Genomic DNA, 16,636 nt, shown 5'->3' with positions numbered 1-16,636 from the left:
AATTCAGTTTTCTGCTTATAGAATAGTTTAATATTTCTCAAGCGTTTTATCAGTGGAAGCCCACAGGATTGTAGAAACGTGTGATAATTTATAGCAAGAAACTGGAAAAAAATCTGAAATTGCTGCTGAAAAAGGCATTCCTTCTGCCTGCCACAACTGATGCTGACAGCAGAGTATTAAACTTAAAAATGAAATACCATTCTTGCCCAATCTTACTACTTGATAGTGGTCTAATCAGAATCACGTGTGTGGATAGAAGAGCTGTATGCTAACTCCTTACAAACATAGCAGCATTGAAGGGGAGGAACATTCATTATCTTTAAGATGAGGGGAAAGCCATATTTTGGAATTGGAGTAGTTTCGTTCCTGTCTTAAGCAACTCTTCAGCAGAGGAGCTAACGCAATTTTGACTTTTGTGTGGCTAAAAAAGAGCAAGGAACTATGCACACTGAAGCAGAGCTCTACCAATTGCTACCAACGCGATTGATAGATTTTTATACTTGCCAATATACTACCTCATTTTGCATCAATAGTGTTAGCATGTCAGACAAAGCTGGTGCTGCCAATTGGTGCTAGTGATGTCATATCTGTTTCAATAACCCTCAGTAACTGCAGGCACATGACCATTTTTTTTCTTGAGCTCTATTTTTCTTTTATATTATTTCACAATAGTAATTAAATACTCTAGGCAGTTTATTATGCAGGGATTATTGCATCGAGTCTCCCGTGACTGAAGTTCTGCTTTTGGCCTCATGTTTCTCACAACCCTCTAGTTAATCACTGCCTATTGTATCTTCTTGTACTATAAGGTCAGATGCTATAAGTCAGAAAATTTCCACAATAAGCCATAAAAATGTGACTTATTTAAAATGCTGACTTCTGATAAACTGTGGGAAAAGGGCTAGGAATGAACCTAAGGTTAGTATTTCTGTGGTTTCTCCCCTCCACCCCCAAACTATTGTGAGCAAGAAAGTCATAGTTCAAATAGCATTCAACAGGGGTAGAGTGTAGGAATGAGATGCTAAGCTGCGACATTACTGCTTATTCATACGCACACAATGAAAGGATTCAATCTAATACATTTTGAAAATGGGCAGCTATTGTGTTTGTGTTCCTTCTTTGAGAGCTGAAAAAGTAACTTTGCAAATGTACAATGTATTCAAGGTTACTCAAGGATTTCTTATTTTTAAAATTTCAAGTGAATTTCATGCTGGTGAAAGGTAGCCCTGGAAATCCTCTATAGAGCCCTCAGTGATCCTTGATCTAGCCATCAGTTGTACTCCATTTAAATAGATTCACCCCCATACCCCACCAGTGTTCCTCAGCTCTGAGCTAGAGGGATGAAAGGTCCATTCATGAAAGATCCATTTAGTCTCCAGGTCCATTCAGTCCTTTGCTTGTCTTCTGATATTGCGTTCCAATCTTTAAAAAAAATTAATCTGTGAAATTCACTGCCACAAGATATTGAGGCCAACAGCTTAGCAGGGTTTTTAAAAAGAACTGAACATTGACTTATGTAAAAAGAACATCCACCGTTACATCAGATAGCATAAAAATGGCCTCATAGTTTATGACATAAGCCCACATTTGATGGCCTAGGGTTAAAAAGAAAGTTTCCCTAATGGACAGGTTATTCTGTAATTGTCCATTGTAGGATTTTTTTTTACTCTTCCTTCTGAAGGATCAGGTACTAGCCACTGTCAGAGATAGGCTACTAGACCAAAGGAATCATTGATCCAGTCCTATACAGCAACCCCTATGTTTCTAGATGTCATAGTGATTATGTTATATGGACATTTGTCTATGAGGACTCTGAGACCATCAAACCATGTCACAAACAGTTTTCAAATGGGAATGGCTTTCTGTGACTAACAATCTAGGCTGTCTTTGAATTGGAGATGAAAGGCTCTGTGAGCTGTAGCCAATTTTCTAAGCCTTTCAGTCACCAATGTAGCTAAAACATTAGAGTTTGATTAAAGTTGCTGTTAATTTTTTAGACATTAGTAAACTTCAGGGAGTTGCTCATATTAAACTGTAAAAGATGAAGGATGTGAATTACTTCACAGCAGATTGTGTTTAAGGCTATATTAGTCATTGCATTGAATAAAAAAGATTACAAATTAGTGCACTAACATCTTACTATTAGGTAGATTTTAAAACTATCATTACTATTGTATTGATGAGAGATGCATCAGTATTTGAATGGAAAGGAACATCTCTTTTATTGTTGTTTTGCTAGAGATTCTCTAACTAGGATTTGTGTTGTATTAATCATAAAAATGGTATACTGATACTTTATGAAAACAGGACTATCTCCAATGAAAGAGAGTGATTGTTTCACTAGCTCTAATATGAATTTGGGTTGTTCTTATTCAGCCCAAGGGGTTCTGTTTTATTTTTCTTTTGAATTGTTGCAGACTGAATGTAGAGAGGGGATACATTTTTCTAGTCCAGAAACGGACAAATGCACAAATTACTCTAGTCCAGTAATTTTTTGACAGAATTTCTCTTTCTGAAAGACTTAGAGACCGAACATGACCCCAAACTGGGTTCTGGACTAGAAATCTTACATTTCATTTCACTCTCTTTGTGTAATACTGAAATAACTTCGAAACTTTGGAGGCTTTTCTTAACTAGAAAGGGATAATAATTATGGGGGTGGGGGGACCCAAAACACCACTTTATTATAACTGAGTGTGTAGTACATACGTATGGGCAAAAATTATGAGAAACGTTTAGACCACTTATTAAGGCACAAAAGTGTTGTTGTGTCAAATTAATTCGCAGGTTTTTTGCTTTTTGCTCCTTGCTTTTTAAAGAATTTTCCTCCCTTTCTGCTAAAGCAAAACAATGTTTTAGTCTTTTGGTTTTGGCCTTCTAATTGATAGGTTACCTCTATAATGCATGGGTTTCACTCTAATCTCAACCATACTGTTGTAAATCAGGGGTAACTCCACTGAAGTAAAAGAAGTTAGTTGGTGTAAAAATGGTGTGAGATGAGAATCAATCCCTGTATCATCATGCATATATCACTTTTTTAAACCATGTGTGAATTTGTAAAAGGAAGAGGGCAAATGTCAGAAGAAAATTAAAATAAACCACTAATTTTCCAACTCTTAGTGCTCCTGAGCCTGAGGTAGAAGTGCAAAGGAGAAGGATTTACAATACGGAATCTGCTTAGAAGGTCTGGTTTCGATCGCTGTGTAAGCAGGAAATGATGAATCTTGGCAGAGAACCAACAGTGAAACAAAGCAGTGAAGAAAGCTGATGCTGATGTTTTGGAAAGATGTGGGGGGGAAAGCAGCAGGAAAGACAGGAGAAAAAAGCGACCCAGAAAATAGGAAATTGCAGACCTATATCATTTCAGCAGAGCTTGAGAAATTGGTTATCATTACCATCATTTTAAGAACAATTATTTGTTAACGATTATGAAGAAAAACAGGAAAGGGTTAGGTCTCCAATCAGTAGGCTGAAAATAGGGTAAGTGACTTGGGGATTCAGATTTAGCATAAAATATAGGTAGACTACTTATGCTGTATCTGAGCAAATAAAATTGTAAGAGGAAAATCATACACTTGCTACTGGAAGAAAATTAGGTAGCCGATTTACAGTAGACTAGTGTAGGAGTTGAAATACCAGTTAATCACAATCTTTGTGATTAAAGGGACACTCTCAAAATAAAAATCACACTTATTTCCCTCATCTCAATTTATTAATATTCATTCAAATTATATATTAATAATAATACAAATTGTACACTTGGCCACTATATGCAACTTTGTATTCCTGTAGAATAGAATAATGAAATCAACAAGTTTATATTGAAGACTTTCTTAAAATAAGAGTCACAAAGCCCATTGAAGCCAATGGAAGGACTCCCATTGATTTCACAGAACATGGTCCTTAGAACAACGTTCTATAAGAATTTTTTTCTTGGTCATACATCATCATAGATGAAGATTTACTGTGTCTTTTTTCAAAAACATCTGATAAGATAGTACAAGTATCTCTTATTAGAAAGAGAAATTCCCAGTCTGAAAAGGTTTTGTATCAAAATGGGGCCAATCCTTAAATACAACTGGAAACTCTAGTTGTACAGAACATGAGCATTCGTTTTGCATAGTGGCACTTGTCACAAGGAGTACATTACTCCCTTGTGCCCAGAGATTTGCTTTTTGGTACAATCCAATCTGAGTTGTTTTAAGATTTATTGCTCTAAATGATTTAGGTCCTGGTTACTCAGAAACAACCCCACTCATGTAGTGTGATAATTTTACTGAGAGATAAGTTAACAAGCTTGAGTTAAAGTGTCTTTGAGGGTCAGGAGAGGGCATTTTCAGTGGAAGTTCTTAAACTCTAGAGCTGTGACCCTTATTGCTCTGCCAGAGACCAAATTTCCACTGCAAGTTTCATAGCAAGATGAAATGGAATGTTTTACAGCAGATTTGGAATGTGTAAAATCTAGTGATGGATGAACCTAAAAAAAAAAAAAATCAGTTTCACTTACAAGCACCCAGAAGTTCAGATGCTTATCTGTAAATATTTTCAGCAGGTAGATCTGCAAAACTGGAATGGAAATCTCATAACTGACTTTCTGCCTTCCTATCAGGTCAGAAATATTGTGAGGCTGTGGAAAAATGGGGGAAAAGCTAACTGGAATTTTCTGAACTTGACAAAGGTTTGGTTTCAGATAGGGGTGAGGCATGGGGTTATCCCAGTCCAAACCAATTTAGTCTTCCCTAGTGAAATTCTAAAGCATGTAAGGCTTTGTAGTAAATTGAAAAACTTCTAGGACCTTAATGATGTGTCCCAACAAAGATTTTATGTATAAGGGCATTTCAAAGAAATCACATCTTCAGTATGTCTATAAAAACTTTAGCTTTAACTCAGCTCAGAAGATCCCAGGACTTTGTTGTTAGTGACTACAATAAAACTTTCTATCAAAAGAAAATCAGCTAATAATAATTATTATTCAACTTGTCAAAATCCAGCTACGAATATAACATACCACCTGTTAACAGCTGCCTTGACTACAACTTTCTTTGTTTGTCTGTGTGTTTGTTTTAAATAGAGGTTCAGCAACACAAAAGACTAAAATATCTCCTGATTAGAATGTTATTTTAGTTCCTGTTTGGTTTTTAAATAAAGAATGTCCCATTGAAAAGAACCAAAAGGAGAATGAAAAATTCTGTTTGTGGATTCACCATTCCTTCCTTCCTTCTACATACTCATTTTTATTATCAGCCTGAAGGGGGAACGTATTAAGCAACAAGCCCACAGATCTCCACCTCCTATCATTCCAAACTAACCCATGGCTACTTATGACCTACCATGATACTCTTCTCCCTTCCCCAAGCTCACATACTAAAAATGTTCACCCAGGTCATAATAAGCCTTGCAAACTTTAATTAGACTTTATGTAGTTTATACAGGTTTTTCTGAATCACTCTGGCCTATCATTTCTCTGTAGTCATTTTGAGACCTAAAAATAATATTTCTACACTCATAGACTTTAAGGTCAGAAGGGACCATCGTGATCACTTAGTTTGACCTCCTGCACATTGCAGGCCACAGAACCTCACCCACTCACTCCTGAAATAGACTCCTAACCTCTGGCTGAGTTACTGAAGTCCTCAAATCATGGTTTAAAGACTTATGTTACAGAGAATTCACCATTTATACTAGTTTAAATCTGCAAGTGACCTGTGCCCCATGCTGCAGAGAAAGGCAAAAAAACCCCAGGGTCTCTGCCAATCTGACCATGGGGAAAATTCCTTCCCGGTCCCAAATATGGCGATCAGTTAGACTCTGAGCATGTGGGCAAGACCTGCCAGGCATATATCTGGGAAAGAATTCTCTGTAGTAATTCAGAGCCCTCCCCATCTAGTGTCCCATCTCCAGCAGTTGGGGATTTTTGCTACTGGCCGTAGCTGGTGGGCCACATGAAACCTTCAGATCAGTGTCAGTTAATGAGAATTTTAGATAGCCTAGCCCTGAACATGATGAGGCTTTAGTGTGGTTGATAACTGCCTTCTTGCTGTTGTTTTGGTGCTTGTTGCCTTGACCTCTGTTATAATAGAATCCAACTGGCTCTAAAAAAAATGAATTCTGTTCTCAGATTCAAATGAATCCTTGCCAGCTCTTTACAAGTTTCTCTGGGATTTTATGGCTTTACATAGGACCCTTAAACTATGTCTTTTAGAGGCAGCTGCATTTGCCACAGTTAGCAACCATTCCTATAATTTCACTTCTCATGCCAAGCTAAACTCAAACACCTCTGATGCTTTTTTTCTGATTTTTCTTTCCACTCCAGATAAGGCCAATGTGTATTTTGGGAACAAATTTTTATAGCGGTTGGTATAATTAGGCTGTCTGTCTTCCTTTTATATATTTGTTTGGCAAAAGACCATTTTCCACATTTATCTGAGTTCTGAGAAAACAATATTCCATCTGGCCTTGGGCTCAGCATTCACTCCTTTCATCAGTCAAATCTTGGGAATCTTTCACTGAATGTAAAAACTGAGCCCAGTTTGCCTCTTTCTTTATAAATAGCTGCTTTCCAGGAAGTGAGTAGCAGAAGAATATTTCTGGATGCTTCACATACATGTATAAAAGGTGTCTCTATTGAGAAGCAGATTTATTACCAGCTCTTGTCCTGCAAATGTGATTATCCCTATTGTGGTTCCCAATCCTGCTGGAAAGGCGTAACGAGTGGGGTTCCGCAGGGGTCTGTTTTGGGACCGGCTCTGTTCAATATCTTCATCAACGACTTAGATATTGGCATAGAAAGTACGCTTATTAAGTTTGCGGATGACACCAAACTGGGAGGGATTGCAACTACTTTGGAGGACAGGGTCATAATTCAAAATGATCTGGACAAATTGGAGAAATGGTCTGAGTTAAACAGGATGAAGTTTAACAAAGACAAATGCAAAGTGCTCCACTTAGGAAGGAAAAATCAATTTCACACATACAGAATGGGAAAAGACTGTCTAGGAAGGAGTACGGCAGAAAGGGATCTAGGGGTTATAGTGGACCACAAGCTAAATATGAGTCAACAGTGTGATGCTGTTGCAAAAAAAGCAAACATGATTCTGGGATGCATTAACAGGTGTGTTGTGAGCAAGACACGAGAAGTCATTCTTCCGCTCTACTCTGCTCTGGTTAGGCCTCAGCTGGAGTATTGTGTCCAGTTCTGGGCGCCGCATTTTAAAAAAGATGTGGAGAAATTGGAAAGGGTCCAAAGAAGAGCAACAAGAATGATTAAAGGTCTTGAGAACATGACCTATGAAGGAAGGCTGAAAGAACTTTGTTTAGTTTGGAGAAGAGAAGACTGAGAGGGGACATGATAGCAGTTTTCAGGTATCTAAAAGGGTGTCATGAGGAGGAGGGAGAGAACTTGTTCACCTTAGCCTCTAAGGATAGAACCAGAAACAATGGGTTTAAACTGCAGCAAGGGAGGTCTAGGTTGGACATTAGGAAAAAGTTCCTAACTGTCAGGGTGGTTAAACACTGGAACAAATTGCCTAGGGAGGTTGTGGAATCTCCGTCTCTGGAGATATTTAAGAGTAGGTTAGATAAATGTCTATCAGGGACGGTCTAGACAGTATTTGGTCCTGCCATGCGGGCAGGGGACTGGACTCGATGACCTCTCGAGGTCCCTTCCAGTCCTATAATCTATGATTCTATGATTCTATGATTGTTTGCCCATTGGTGGCCAGGCATTAGAGCATCTGGTGGTTGGACTCTGTGTGCGTGTATCCTCAACAGTGCCTCAGCCAAGGCTCAAACCACAATCCCTTTAATCCAAAGACTCTTCTGGATGAGATAAAAAGGGGATTTCCTACAGCCAAAAGGTAGGTGACAGCAAAGGCCACTACTAATGGCTTTATAAAACTCAGGTTTCAGTTCATGAGCCTTGTATAAGGGGCAATACATTCTTTCACTGCCCAGGAGCAGCCCAGAAAACCAATGCTTACACTCAGCCCAGTTCCCTGGTGCACCCATCACGCACACTCTGCCCTAGAGAAGAGTATGTCCTCTTACTCCTCTGCATAGGCACACAAGATGGGTCACCATCTAGCCCTAATTTGGGTTTCCCCACTCTGGGGAGCTAATATAGTACAATGTGGAATATACTGGCCCCAGAAAAGCTTACTTGAATCATATTTGGTAAAGCCAGACAAAATTTGGCAACCAGGCCATCTTTTGTCAACTATGCTGACTGAAATAACTCATTGACCCCACTGTATGCTAATGAAGTTTATTCTTTTTTCCCTGACTGTGCCACTCCATCTTTCCATTGTTCTGTGATAGTAATACCTTGCTATGTTCAATGTCATTTTCTTCAGTGACTTTCTTAAAAAGCAAAGACAAGTCAACTGGAAATACTGAAGAGGATGGAGTGCCACAAACTTCTGATGAAATGGCAGGTTCACGCTTTGCAGGAGAGGGAAACTTTTTTGCTCCACCTCTAATTTTTTCCACTCCAAAGCTGCTTCTGTTATTGCTAGGTCATGAGTTCAGATTCTGCACAAGATTTAAACAACAGTTAAACCACATCCAGACTTAAATCCCAGAGAAATCTGCTACTCTTGAAACAAAAAGGTGCAAAAGAAAGTAATCTATAAAAGGAAAAGGTGGTGAGAAAAGGGAAGGCAAAATGGGTCAGTACCTCCCTGACCAAATAGTAGAAGACCTTGCTGAACATACACAGGGTTCCAGAACTGAATTATCCCAGACTTTATTTAAATGGAACCTTAGCAAGAGAGCAAGAACAAGTCAGTTTATTTCCTTTTCTTTGGAAGAACACTGGAGGAGAGGAGGTCACTCATATTTTGGTTCTAAATTACTAAGACCAACATTTTCAGACATGCTTAAAGTTACAGACCGAAATAAATTGCCTTACTGAGAGCTGCAAGTACTCGACACCTTTGGAAGTCAGACCATTAATTAGATGGCTAGTTGTGGATTTGGGTGCCTAACTTAGGCACATAGGTGTGGACATTTTTGTGGATAAACTTTGGACCAAACTTTAATTGAGTTCAGCTCACTGAAAACCAGCACAAAATGCTGAGGGAAGGTGTTATTAATTTCCCTCCTGTGCCAGTGAGCAAATGGTAGCTGCATTTTGCAATTTCTGCAGCCGCTAGATCAATTTAAAGTGAAACCCATTTATAAATGAATTATAATAGTCTAGCCTGTAGCTGACATAAATGAGCATTGCAAAATCTGTATTATAGGGGAAAGGGCAGGCTTTCCAGAGAGCTTGGGAAGAGCCATTCAAGAGTACTGTTGCTACATGGACTTCAAAAGGAAAACTTTCTATATGCATGGATAAACAAAAGTGCACTTCAGGTATTGTGTATATAAATCTAAAATACAGAAGGTTTTGTTAATGTGGTGTTAAGGGCATGGAAAATAGGAAAGGGTTCAGATAGGAATATTAATTTGGCCATGTTATTTATGTATCCATTTCCAAAAGTAACAGGTCAAAACTAGAATATTCTGGCCAAGTGGCTGCAATTTCATTAAATCTTAAATTTCAAACAAAATAACTCCTAAAGACCTGTGGTGTTGACTCTACCTCTTTTCCTGTACTGTTGGCAACAGATGCCTTGCACTGTAACCAGCCGTCCTTCCTATCCATGCAAACTACTGCATAGGGCAGCTGTTGAGTCTTCCACAGGACTTTAGGCCTCTCTGTATACCCTACCACCTTCTATGGGAGTGCAAAGCAGGAAGAGATCTGCTTCTACCCAGTGGTCCTTTATATGGGCAGCTTCCCACCACCTGATGGCCATTCCCAGTATTTGTCAATCCCAGTGCTTCTAGACAACAGCAGCTCTCTTAGCTAGAGAAGGTGACCTTTGGTGGTATTCACCATAATGCCAGCTATAATATTCACTCATACCTGCCCTGCAACCTGGGGCCAGCTTTGCCTTGATTTATTCATTTCCATGTTTAAAAACTCTGGTACCTGTTGTATGGCCTTTAAAATGTTGTTTAAAGTATCAGGAACATTCATGGTGCTATATAACTCATAACAAAGTGTCAGAATAAGCTAATAGCTCTTACTATAGTGTTGTAACATGATGGCAGGGACTATCATCCCACAAGGATGCAGGGCTCTCCTGTTGACCCCTCTTATTAGCAGGAGTTAGCACCCTGTATAAGGCTTCTGCCCTGCACACCTCCCAACCATAACTCTTCATTGCACAGCCTAGCTATTTCCCCTACCCTCTCTACATGGCTCCTCTTCTTCCCCTATCTTCCTTCCTACATTCTTGCTTCCCTCTTTAATACCCCATTCCACATGCTTCCTAATACCCACCTGCCCTGGCTTCCTCCTGCCTGCCTGCCTGCTTTCCTCATCCTCCAGCATTGTGGTGGTAGGGGTTTATGCATAGTTGGGGAATTGGGGACCCAGGCTGGGCAGCTCTAGGAATGGAAGTGGCTAGCAGAACTTGACAGTTTGGTCTGCTTGTCTTTGCAGAGCAAAGTTAGGTTATGATGAATAAGGAGAATAAATCATTACAGTTCAGATGGGACCTAGACTCAAACCACTCAGGGTTTGGTTTTCCAAAATCATAACACCACTGTGATGATGGTGTGCATGCCTCTCACTGGGACTGCAGGGATTAACTCCTCACTATGGGCTGAGGAAGCCACGCCCATATGTGCCTACTGGGCATGCTCGCAGTGTAGTATAAGAGGGAGCGGCCCAACTAAGTCTGGGCTGACTGCTGGAGAGGAAGGAAGGAGTGTTATAGGCGCCTGCTCAAGGACTGCTGGCACTTCATGATGTGGAGGCCAGCCAGATGCAACAACCCACAGGCTCTGGACGTCACAGAGGGAGAAGGGACCAGGGGAACTATGAGACCACAAACTGCAGAGAAGCGGGTAGGAGGTAACCCAGGGAGTCTTTGCGGGGAGTTGGTTAGAGAACTGGAGACTAGCTTGGTGTGTTTTGGCAGGATCCCTGCCAAGCTGGTGGTGGGCAACCCTACCACCAACAGGGCTCTGGGTTGGGACCCAGTGGAGAGGGAGGGCCCAGGTCCCCATGCTGGCTGCTGCCCGCCCTGGGGCAGCGGCCTGCCTCACCAGCTCTACTGATTGGCCTCTTGGCCACACAGCCCTGATTTGGAGGGTGGCCCTACTGACGCTGGCCAGAAGGCTGCACAACCCTGAAAGAGAGGGTGGTGATAGGGATTCTGACTGTTGGATCACTCTGCCCTACCAGAGAGGGCGGCATGTAGATTGACTTTGGCTGTTAGGCCACATGACTCCAAGACCCAGAGGGATCATGCAGACTTGGCCCAGGCTCCACCCCAAAAGGGGATGGGGTGTGCATGACCTGTGACAACCACCAACAATATTTAAAAACACCAAAATCAACCTGTTTTGTCCAGTTCTAATTCTTTCTTCATTTTCCTCTATATAACACATTCCTTTAACCACATCCCTTCATTGTCTAATTTATATTGAGACACAGTAAAATAACACTGTATATTACTTCTATTAAGTGGTGTGGCTCTGATTTTTGTTTTTAAATATTTTGGACACTTGTTGGAGTCATACTCAGTGTTTGATTATTTATTTTTGTACTTATGGCTTTGTTTTTTCCTTTGGTTAGTTATTCTCTATATCATTTATTTACTACTCTTTGCAGATTAATCCATTCTAGAAAGATACTTTGTATTGTTATAGCAGCTGCTCTGCAGATATACATTTTCCCTAGTCAGAATGAAAACTCCAGTAATAAGCAAATAACATGTAGCCAGGTTATTTTACAGGCAACATGCATCTCTTTCATATACAGTGGTCATACAAATGATTGATAGACCTCATTATCCTGAAGTACTGTTGTACTGTAATGTTGCCAGATGGTATCCAATGGAGTGTCATCTTGTTTCTATGGGGAAGTATTCAGAAAATATCCTATGTCACTTGTTAATGTACTGTGCAATCAGTGATCTGATCTGGTGGTTTGGCTTTATTTAGAAAAGAATCTATCAATTCAAATACATCTTTACTCTGCATGTTATATCACAGGCCTGCAAGCATACCACTTCATTGTATTATCCAATCACATCTTGTTAGCCAAACAACATCAAACATGGTCAATACTCAGATGGAAGAACATCTGAGGTACTGCAGGAAATGTTCTTGGTGAATCAGTAGGTGGCACTCTTCCCTTTATTAGCGTTCAACCTGTGATTCAGCGTGGTGCTAAAATACATCCCGCTATCAGAGGTGCTTCCTTTTTATGAAAAACAGCCATTGCCCTAACTTGTGGTTGTTAAGGATATCAACAGCTTGGTGGGTTTTTAACTAGATTAGCCCTAGATACCATGGTAGTGATTGGCATATTGTACACAGACAACTGTGTCCCCAGATAGATTCTACTACGAGTCAAAGCAGACAGATGTTAACTAGAGCTATGTGGAAAATAGTGGTTTAGATCTGGACTGTGTGCTGTGATCTTTGTTTGTTTATCCCCTTAGTTTTTGCTTTGAGTTTTGGTTTCAAATTAATTTAAATTATACTCAGCAGAAATTTATACTCTGCTTGCTTTGGTTTGGGACCATGCGGAAGCTCCAGATCCCAATGCAAAATCACAAATCCTGAATTCCCTTAAAACACACTGTTTTGCCAATTCTTGTGATTTTAACACAAATCTGGTCATATTTAGTGGGGGGGGGGGGTGAGAGTTTATTTTTTTTAAAGCTTCAGCTCCTGCATTTCCCTTTCCCCCCCCCCAAAAAAAAGGGGTTTCTAGTTCCCATTTAGAGAAAATAGTTTCAATCTTTAGTTGTGGTGAAAATTGAAAACATGACCTGTGTGCCTTATAGACTCAAAAACCAAAAAATAAAGAAAAAGAGCCCCAAATGTATTGTGTAAATCTTTGAGCATTAGTTTGTAAATCTGGTGATAATTTTAGACAATCTCATAATTTTGTGGGGGCTTGACTCATGATTTTAAAATGCTTGGGGTTGTCAACATTGAAAACAAGACCTGGAAATGTCTAAAATTCAACCTAGGTTTGTAGAGCTCTTGGTGACCCTGGGTTCAGGTTTGTAATAATCCTATGTTCTGAGTTTCTATGCTGTAATTAAAATACACAACAACATGTTCCAGTAACTGTCAATCTGTGCCATCCATACTGAAATGCCATTGTTCAGAACTGAAAGTGGATTAGTATATTTCTTATAAGGATGCTTTAACATCTTCATTTACCACTTGGCTTAACTTGCATCTGGCTGGGATTCACCACTTTAGACTTTGGCATCTCTGGATAGGGTACCACTAAACAGAGGCATCCATTCTTTTAACAACTGGACACATGACACAAAGTTATTAGCACTTCAGGTTTGATCTGATACGCTAATGGATTGGCGTAGGTTTACCATCACCTTTCATTTAGCCCTGAATGGTTTTATGATTGTGCTGTTTTACCACCAAACTATAGTTATTAGAGATGACATCCTGACTCCATTGGGAGTTTTGCCATAGATTTCAAGGGGGCCATGATTTCATCCCTAGTTGAATAACACATGAGGACTATTGAGGCCCAAAGGCTTTCCGTTTGTAATTTTTCTGCTACTATGGAGGGTTCATAATTCAAGGAATCTACAAGTAGTAGTTCATAATCATGATTGACTCTGTTGCATTCTGTGTAAGAGCTGGGCAAAACTATTTCTTGTGAAAATTAGTGTGAATTTTTCATCAATTTTTGTGTCACAATTTCTTATTTGGGCTACAGTATCAACTGTAACAACTTGTGCCTCACAAGGCCTAAGAAATGTTTGGCTTGTGTATGTTTCTTGGGATTACTAGCATAATTTAACTTGCTAGCACAAAAAAATTCCATCTAACTATAAACATTCTTCTCTCACTTGTTGATCAGTATGATTATGCATTAATTTATTTGCCAGATCTCCATGCCATTGTGAAATTAATTGATTATCTTTTATGTAGACCTTTTTAAAGGGCACATTTCAGCTTTAGTCTGTCTTCCCTTATATTATCTACTCAATGTATTGCTGCAAGTGTTACTCTAGGTAGTTTTTGTCTGAACTGAGGGTTATAGTACTACTGAAATGAAAATGTATTAGAGAAAATATTTGTGAACTGGTGTGGTGATAGTGGGGGAATGCTTGGAAATGCGTATTGCTTTAATTCTGAATTAAGAGGGTTTTTTTGTGAAGTAATACACTTGAGATTAGAATAATGTGACTCAGATCACAAGTGAAATGTCTTAGGTGATCTTACCTAGAAGACACATGTATGCATCAAACAAAACCCTACAACATCTGGAACACTTGTTTTGCTGGAAGTGGATAATGGAAACTGATTACACAAGCTGAGCTCAATAAATGGGATTTTAATTTATAATATTTCAGTATTTGCTTTTTGAATATACTTCTGTGGGCACAAACTACTTCAAATTCCACATAAATTTTCTGCTTCATGAGACATTTACCAGTTCTTATTTCCTTTGAAGTTTCAGAACTGCCTTTCCCTCTAACCAGTTGGGGACAGATTCTGATCTCATTTAAACTGTTGTAATAAGATTGAATTGGCCTTGTTTTCTAATATTACTTTGAACTTAACTGGTACATTATATCTGTAACACAAAATGAATTGTGTGGTATTTCAGCGTTTCCAGTATGGCTGAGATGATAACAAATAATAATACTTTAAAAAATCAGTTATACAAAGCCTACAGAATCTCAGAAAAGTTTCAGCTCAAGATCAGCTCTAAAAATGAGAGAGAACTTGTGTGGGGTTGTTATTTTATCAAAACTAGTTCACCTCTCACAAATGGATTGTTTTCTCCATGACTGAGCCTTTAATACCTTTCTTGGGAAGGCTGCTGCTGGGTTGGTTGAATTCCCTCTGACATGGTCTTTATCTTTCCTGTTGCTGTTGGTGCCCTCTTTGGTTCTACCATGGCTTTCTGTGTTTGCAGTAGTACTGTAATCCTTTGTGCCTTAGCAAAGGCAATATCTTTTCTTCCAGGCATACTGACCTCTCTGATTCCCTCTGAAGCTAGTATGATCAAGTCTGGGAGCTGCATTTCAGCTGTTCTTCCTTAAAAAGTACTGAATATAAAGAATGAGATAAAGAAATATGATCAGATCCAGTCTGGGTAGTGGTGATGGCTTGTGATATACAGGAAGTCAGACTAGAGGATTTAGTGGTCCCCTCAGGCCTTAACCTTTGACTCTTTACAGGTACAGAGTTCAAGAAATTAGATATAAAAATAGTAAGACATTTAACAAAAAAGACTGCATGCAATAAACTAGAACTTCAGGAAAAATACTCTCCTCTCTTGGTCACTGACTATTTACAATTTATCATCTGACTGAGAGAAATAAATACACTAGTATCAATGGAATTTATAAAACTAGTGTAAATAGAGATCAGAATCAGGCACAAAGTTATTGTGATACATATTTTCCAGAGAAGAGAGGCAAGTAGAAACATCATTTTTTAAAATGTATTATTTGCTGGTTAAGGTCATCTAATTTCCATTACATGTAAGATTAGCCTATCCAGAATCATCTGTGTGGAAATATTTCCCCTTATTTTAAATTTCTCTTTTTAAGATCCGTAAAAAATAATTGGTTATTTCTAAATTCAACCATCCTTATCTCACATTTCTATTATTTGCCTGGGCTGTGTCCTAGAGATGATCTTTTGTAATATTTCCCAGAAGAACAAAGGAGATGATCTTTCCTAACAAAGGGAGATCCTCTTATTTAGGGATTAAAGAATACATATTCTGGGTGAAATCCTCTCCATCTGCAAAACGCCTGAGTAATCAGGGTCTATGCAGGTGGAATGCAGAGCAGTAATGGGGCTGCTGTGAGCTAGAATAGCAGCTGATGATCATCCGGGCCTGTTGTTGAGGCTCAAACATGTAAAAATATGGATCCTGTGGCCCTTCTACTGGCCCACCCCCAGCTCACCTCTATCATGACTTTCTCCAATTGCTTATGTGACACTAATGTCGAGTCTCTTCTGCAGCACATAGTGGGAATTCAGGTGCCTCTTATAGACTTTAAGACTAGAAAGGTCCATAAAGGGCCTTAAACTTTGACTCTGAACCAACCTCTATGTGGGGCATAAGTGGTTTGAAGCACCTCTGAACCACAGTTAAATTTTAAATTTATTTGGCTCTTATTTAGCAAGGTACCATACTTTAAGCATGTGTGTAACTTTAAGCACATGAACAGTCCCACTGAAGTCAATAGGACTAACTCACGCAAGTATTTAAGTACCTGGCTGAACTGGAGCCTTTGAAAAAGTACCTCATTGATGCAACCTTTTAATTACAATGTAAAGCACATTTGCAGGATTTACAGATATTTTTTCTTGCAGGAGCAGAATTATCTGATTTCTAGACACTTCCCTGAAGAATTATAATTGCAGATATCTTGTTTAAAATACTTAAATAGAAAAACAAAAAAGCCCCCAAAACAATATACTAAAAACATTTAATTCCTATACAATAAAAAATATTTGGTGAAACAAATAATTGAGACCATTTTAGAATTGCTTGTGTAGCCCCTCCCCAGAGGTGTGGTTCAAGCCTCTTCCCTGGTTCTTGCTTTATGGAGTGGGTTTC

Source organism: Chrysemys picta, chromosome 5, assembly GCF_011386835.1.
Source record: "Chrysemys picta bellii isolate R12L10 chromosome 5, ASM1138683v2, whole genome shotgun sequence".
Taxonomy (NCBI): domain Eukaryota; kingdom Metazoa; phylum Chordata; order Testudines; family Emydidae; genus Chrysemys; species Chrysemys picta.
The sequence above is the reverse complement of the archived record's forward strand: the minus strand, read 5'-3'. Positions refer to the sequence as shown.